The sequence below is a fragment of the Phaethon aethereus genome (genome assembly GCF_964289735.1).
Source record: "Phaethon aethereus genome assembly, chromosome: 26".
Lineage (NCBI taxonomy): Eukaryota > Metazoa > Chordata > Aves > Phaethontiformes > Phaethontidae > Phaethon > Phaethon aethereus.
The window spans coordinates 2590175-2596706 of NC_138602.1; positions in this window are offsets into that span (position 1 = coordinate 2590175).

Sequence of the window (6532 nt, forward strand, 5' to 3'; positions counted from 1 at the left end):
TGGAGCCTGAAGTGAGGAAAGTGTCTTAAGCCAGGCAGTCAGAATCCACAGCTCGCTGGTCTCTGCTGCCCTTCGCCGGGACGGTTTGAATCCGGGGAGTTCACCTGCAGATCTACAGGACGTCTAACTCCCGTGCATCTCCAAAGCTGTGTGCATTTTTGTCTTGTTAAATAACCATTCCTTAATTAATCTCAAGTTTTTTGCTGGACGTGTGAGTCCGGGGTGGGGAGGGAAGGGGCGGGGGGAGCGGGACAGGAGAGGGGTGGGTGGGTGAGGGAGGTTTGTATAACCCAGCAAGCATAGAGGGGATTTTTAGGGGTGGGGCTGGGGGGCACGGGGTGAAAGGGAAGAGATGTACGATTGGAATCGCACTGTTCTAGATAGGAGCTCCAGCAGCTCTGCACCTCATGTAAAGAGACACGTTTTGAATCTTTTAACCTAATCTGAAGGTAATGTAGAAATTGTGCGTAGTGGATCGTTTTAGTTGAGCAGAAGCCATGGGGAGGGTGGGGAGGGCTCGAACCACAAATCTGTTGTATTTTTGAAGTGCAATAACTTGGTGTTTTTGAAGACTTAAAAGGGCTGCGCATTCCCTTTTCTTTGCGAAGGCTTTGTTTCTGGAGGCGGTGGCAGTGACCTGCGGGACAGCGGGACACCTGGCGCGCGAGGAGGAGCGGGGTGGGGGCGAGGGATGCTTGGGCCTTCGAGAAAATGCCAGGTGGGGGAATCTCAGTTTCTAGCCAACTACCTCGGTAAACTCCAATTCAGGTTTCTTTCAGTCACCAACCAGTGTGCGGCCCGGCACCGGCGCTGCTGGCGGCACTGTTGGCAGGGTGTTGAGGACAGAGCCGAGGGACGATGCGTGGAGCCCTGCGACCACGTGTTAACAGCCTCTGGACTTTCCACTTCTCTGTTCAAGACTTTGGTCCCAGACCCAAAGCTACTGCTATGCTCTTGATGGCAAAATGTTGTTGCTTTTGAGTTTCCAAACGGTAACCTTTTTGACTTTTGTCTTAGAGAATTTTTGTAATTAACTTTGCGTAAGCAGCTCTGCTGTTCCCACTAACGCCTTTGAACTCTGTTTTGCTTTGGACCTCGCTGACTTTTCTCATCCGTAGATGAGAATAAACGTTGGAAAGAAGCTGGCCTGTGCCTCTGCCCCTCGCCATGCCCACGGGGATGGGTGGCAGGCAGGAGCAATGCCCCTGTGCCCAGCGCGGGGGGCATTGCTGTAGCCGGGGCCGCCGAGCAGTATCCAGCTGCGCTGCACCAAGACCCCCGAGCTCTGGGCAAGGGGCGCTTGGTGTCCCTGGGCGCTGCCGGAGCCCAGCGCAGGGCTGGCGCTGCACCCCCAAGCCGCCTGCCTGCCTGCCTTCGGCGCTCGCCCCCCGGCAGCCGGGGTGTTGGCGGAGAGGCAGCGGCAGCGAAATGGCAGAATGAAAGTGACGGCGCTTTCCAAAGCGCTCGTCCTGTGTTTGAGAAAGCGAAGCACAGCCCATCTCATGTCAACAGAAAAGCCAACAAGGTCCACCCAGACCTATTTTAAATCCTAGTTAGTGACTTGCCCAAAAGCAAAGAATTATCCTGTAAATGCTGTGGAGCAGGAAGCTTCGACCTGGCATGTTTGGAGGTTTCCTCTCCAAATTCTCCTTGGTCTCTCCTGTGTGTGGTGTCGGATCCCCGAACCCCCTGCCCAGCACGGGAGGGCACTGGGCTCCGCATCGGGCTGCAGACGCAGGCAGAGGGGAGCGTCTGTCGCTCCCAGCCCTACCTGCCCATCTGTATTTTGTCTTAGCAAATGAAAACTTGAAGGCAAAAACGCGGGGGATGTTTTTTTTTTTAAAAAAAAAAAACAACAAAAAACAAGCCCCACAACCAAACCTCACGCTTTCTCCCCAGGCGTCTTGCGAGGGTGTCCCGGCCGGCAGCTGCGGGCAGGGGGAGCGGGCAGCAGGCAGGGAGGCAGCCGCATCTCGCTTGCTCTTCTGCTGTTTCCAGCCTTGTTCCCACAGAGAAATCCTTACTTGTACGACGTAGGCTTTCCTTTTTCTTCTCTTTTCTTCTCTTTGCGTGTAAGCAATATGTTTTCAGGTTTAAATGGGGGCAGGGGTGGGAAGGGGGATTAAAACAACAACAAAAAAACCAACCTGGGTAGAGCTCAAAAATTAAGTTTTACTGTATAAAGTTCTGTGGCTCGCATCCCTTGCTGCACAGTAGCTTTAGAGTCCAGTTTTTTTTCTAATATTTGTATTCTAATTTAATTGCTTTTAAATTTTCCAGGCCAAGCCACTGTTTGGAAACATCATGCTTCTGTTACTGCTTTCTGTTTGAGTTGGCCAGCTCTTCCTGTACATATGTTTTTTCTTATATCCTGTTTTTTTCTTTTTTTGTAAAGAGAAGAGAAAAAACGAAAAGAAAATTATTTTTCTTTCCCTCAGTACACATTCTTCAAAGTTCAAATTATAGTGTTTGTTAAATAAAAAGAAAGATTTACATTTAATTCAGTGTCATCATGTTGGGATTTCTCCTCGGGGTCTCCAGGAGCAACCTCAGCTCCCCTCAGAATGAGCTGGGGAGCGGGTGTGTCTGTGCGTGGGGCAGGAGGGGTCCCAGGGCCCCCAGCTCCCCCCAAAATGAGCCGGGGGAGGGGGTGTCTGTGCGTGGGGCAGGAGGCATCCCCCAGGGACTTGGGGGGCAGTGAGACCCAAGAGCGAGGTGGGGGCCAGGGCCACTGCCGGGTGTCCCCGTGGGCACCTCGGTGCCACTTCGAATTCCTCCACCTCCAGCGGATTAATCATTTTATTTATGAGGCTTAAAGGTCCAAATCCCGCTAAACCCGGGGCTTTGCCAGATAAACAGCCTGCTTTGCGAAGGCAGCCCGTTTGTGAAAACACAATTAGCAAACCCTGTAATCTGCACTAATTACCAGGCCGGGTCGGGAGGTCTCCCCTCCGGCTGGCAGCGGCGCGGGGACCATGGGGGACACGGTGCCTGGGGGACGGCGCCCGCCCGGAGCCTCCTTCACCATCGAATCCCTGCTGTCGGAGCGGGGGGACAGGGGACCCCGCTCCCCCTCTCCCCGGGGCCGGACGCCCCAGCCAGCCCCCCGGCCCCCGCCGGAGCCCGGGGAGAAGCCGGCGCAGTCCTACATCGCCCTCATCTCCACCGCCATCCTCTCCTCCCCGGAGAAGAAGCTGCTGCTCTCTGACATCTACCAGTGGATCATGGACAACTACCCCTACTTCAAGAACAAGGTGAGGGGCTGGACCCATTTGGAGGATTTTCTTCCCCCAGTTTTGGTAGTTTAGGATGGGCAAACGGACCTGAGCCCGGGGTGCTGGTGTCAAGTCAGGGATGGGGCTGGGCTCGACTCACCACGTCTCTGCTGACCCCCACCCACCGTGAAAATGCGTGTGCCGGCGTTCGGATCTCGGGACAGTTTCAAGTGGCGTTGAGGGGCTGGTTTCTCCAGGTGGGTCAGGTGCCATTCACTCTGGTGCCTACTGATGACCCGGTGGTGCGTGGGGCAGGCACGGCGGGGCCATGGGGGGCGCGGGCTGGCTGACGATGCCTCTCGGCCCAGGAGAAGAGCTGGCGCAACAGTGTCCGCCACAACCTCTCCCTTAACGAGTGCTTCGTCAAAGCCGGCCGCAGCGACAACGGCAAAGGGCACTTCTGGGCCATCCACCCCGCCAACCTGGAGGATTTCACCAAAGGCGACTACCATCGCCGGCGGGCCCGGCGCCGCATCCGCAGGTGAGCGGGATTGGGGGGGTCCCGGGGCGGGTCACAGTGGGGTCTGGGGCTCGGGGCTGACCCGGGTGCTCTGTTTCTCCTCGCAGGGTGAACGTCGGCTACTACCACCCCTACGCCCTGTACAGCCTCGGCTGCTGCTGCCCCTGCTGCCCCCCGGCGCGCCCCGGCCCCCCCCTCACCCTGCCCATGCTGCCCCCCCTCGTCCTGCCCGCAGCCCCCCACCGCTGCCTGCCTGAGCGGGCGCCCTGGGGCTGGGGACGGGTCCCTGTGCCCCATGGCCCCGGCCCCCTCCTTCCCCAGCCCCCCTTCTTGTAGCCCCCCAGGTCGGGATGGGGGGCTGGGGGTGCCCAGATGGTGCCCCCCCCTCCCCCCCCAAATGGGGGCAGCTCCAGACAGGACCTGCTCAGGGACACTCGGTGGATGTCACCAGCCCCATGTCGTCCCGTCCCCCGCACCAAGCCAAGGGGTCGTGTGCGTGTGTGTCCCCCCTATCACCAGTGAACCCCCATGTGCCGTGATGAGGCTGGTGCCTGGGGTACGCGTCCCCCCGAGGGACTGCCCTCGACGGGGCAACCCCCTGCTCGGGGACCCCTCAACCCCCCCACGCCCCAGTGGGGACCCCCCCACCTCCCCCTTCGCAGGGAGGACCTACGGCCCCGTGTCCCCCCATCAGGGCTGGCCCCATCCCAGGGGTGTCACCCACGGGGACGGGGTCCCCCCCCAGGCACATATAGGGCTTAAACCCCCCAGCGGTCGGCCCCTGCCCTAATTATTTTCTTGCTAATTGCCCCTGACGGCCCTAATGAAAATCGCGGCTCCCAGGTGTTAAGTGGCATTAGGGCGTCTCGCTAAGAACGACGACTCGGCCGCTAAATCCCGGGAGATAAAACCCCCAAAGCTCTTCGCGCTCCCAAAAACTAGGAAGCTTATGACACAAATTAATCCGGTAACATCGGCCGTGCCCTTCGCGGGGGGCCGGGGGCGGCAGCCGCGGCGGGGGCCGGGGTCTCGCTCGGGGTGACAGCAGGACGTGGGGGTCGGGAGCGGGGACCCCCCGGCGACTCCCGCCGCCTGCCTCGGTTTCCCCGTTTGCAGCCGGTCCCCACCCGCCTCCCGGCCTGGGGAGTTGGGGGTGGCACACCCCAAACCCCGTCCCCGGGGGCTCCTTAAACCGCAGCCATCTGGGGGCCGGCGTTTGCCCCGGCCCTAATCTGGGCCCAAACGGGATTAGGGCCCCGCGCCTCGGCCCCCCGCGAGCGGCTTAACGGGGCCGAGCTGCCCCAGCGGGGCCGGCCCCGGCCGGGGGGCACTGGGCAGACTGGGAGGGGGCAGCCGGCTCTGCGCGGGGCGGTGGGACCCCCACCCTTGGCCGTTATTTTGCAAGGGGGAGGGTTTGCGCCATTTGGGGACACTGAGGCACGGCAACAGGCTGGGGCTGCCCCCCAGCACCCCCCCTGCAGCCCTGGACACCCCAAAATCAGGGTTAACCCGCCCCCGCGCTGCTCCAGGCTGCCATGGGTCACCCCTTCCAGCGTGGCCCCCCTGCCCGGGGGGCTCCCGCCACATCGCCAAACCACCAAGAAAAGAAACACACACACACACCCCCCCCCCCCCAAATCTAGAAAAACATCATAAACCAGCCCCAAAACAGAGGCCCCCCCGCAGGGCCCTCGCCCTCGATAAGCTCTTCCGCCTCCCAAGAAGACCAAACGGCTGCGCGGGTATTTTTAATATATAGTTTATTTTCTTTTTTTTTTTTTAAAGCCCCCCCCCAAAGTGCAATTTTTATTATTTTAATTTTTTTTTTTCCTCGTCTCCCACACTTTATAAAGAACTATCAAAGTTACAATCTATGGAATGTCTTTTCTGTGCTTTTTTTTTTTAATTTTTTGAAATTTTCGTTTTTTCCTCGCCTCTCTCCTTTACCCAGATATACCACAAAAGTAGTTTACACATAAAAACCGCTGAAACCTTGCGAGTGCTTTAGATAGAGAATCTCTTTAATAGATTATATATAAAGACGCAGAAAAAAAAAAAAGAAAAAGAAAAGGAAAAAAAAAAAAAAAGTGGCCCCATCTCGAGCATCCTCGCTGGGTTCCCGGGCAGAGCTCGGCCTCACGCGACCCCCTGCCCCGAAGTTTAAGCTCTCGGGGGGTGTGTGTATATATATATATATAGATATAATTTTTAGACAACACAACTGGAACCGCAGCGTTTTGCTACTGGGTACGGCCCCCGCCCCGCTCCCCCCGCCCCGCAAAGCTCCGTCCTGGGACGCCGGGGGGGGTTCGCTCTTTTCTTTTTAAATTGTTCCTCGTTATTTAAATACACCTGGTCGTAACGCACCGAAAACGCGGAGCGAGCCAGTCCTGGGGCGTCTCTCCCGGTTTTTAAATAGTCCGGGGGGGGGGGGGGCACTAACCGGGGGGGAAAAGCCCTTTTCCTGCGGAAGGAGCCCCCGCCGCTGCCCGGGCTGGGGGCGCGACGCCCCCCGCCCCCACAGCCCCACTTTTTGGGGGGGCTGGATGCAGCATCTTTACAAGCAGCGTGGGTGGAGGGAGGAGGTGCCCCCCCCCCGACCCCACACCAGCGGGGGGGGGGACCCCAACCGCCCCCCACGGTCACCAGTCGCTCGGGGGGACACGGGGGACACCCCCAACCCCAGGCTGAGCCCCACAGCAGCTCCCCCCGCTGCCCTCACCCTGGGGGAGGGGGGGGTCAGTTGTTTTTTCCTCTTTTGTCCCGAAAACCTTAAATTTTTCCTCTTTTGCCGTTT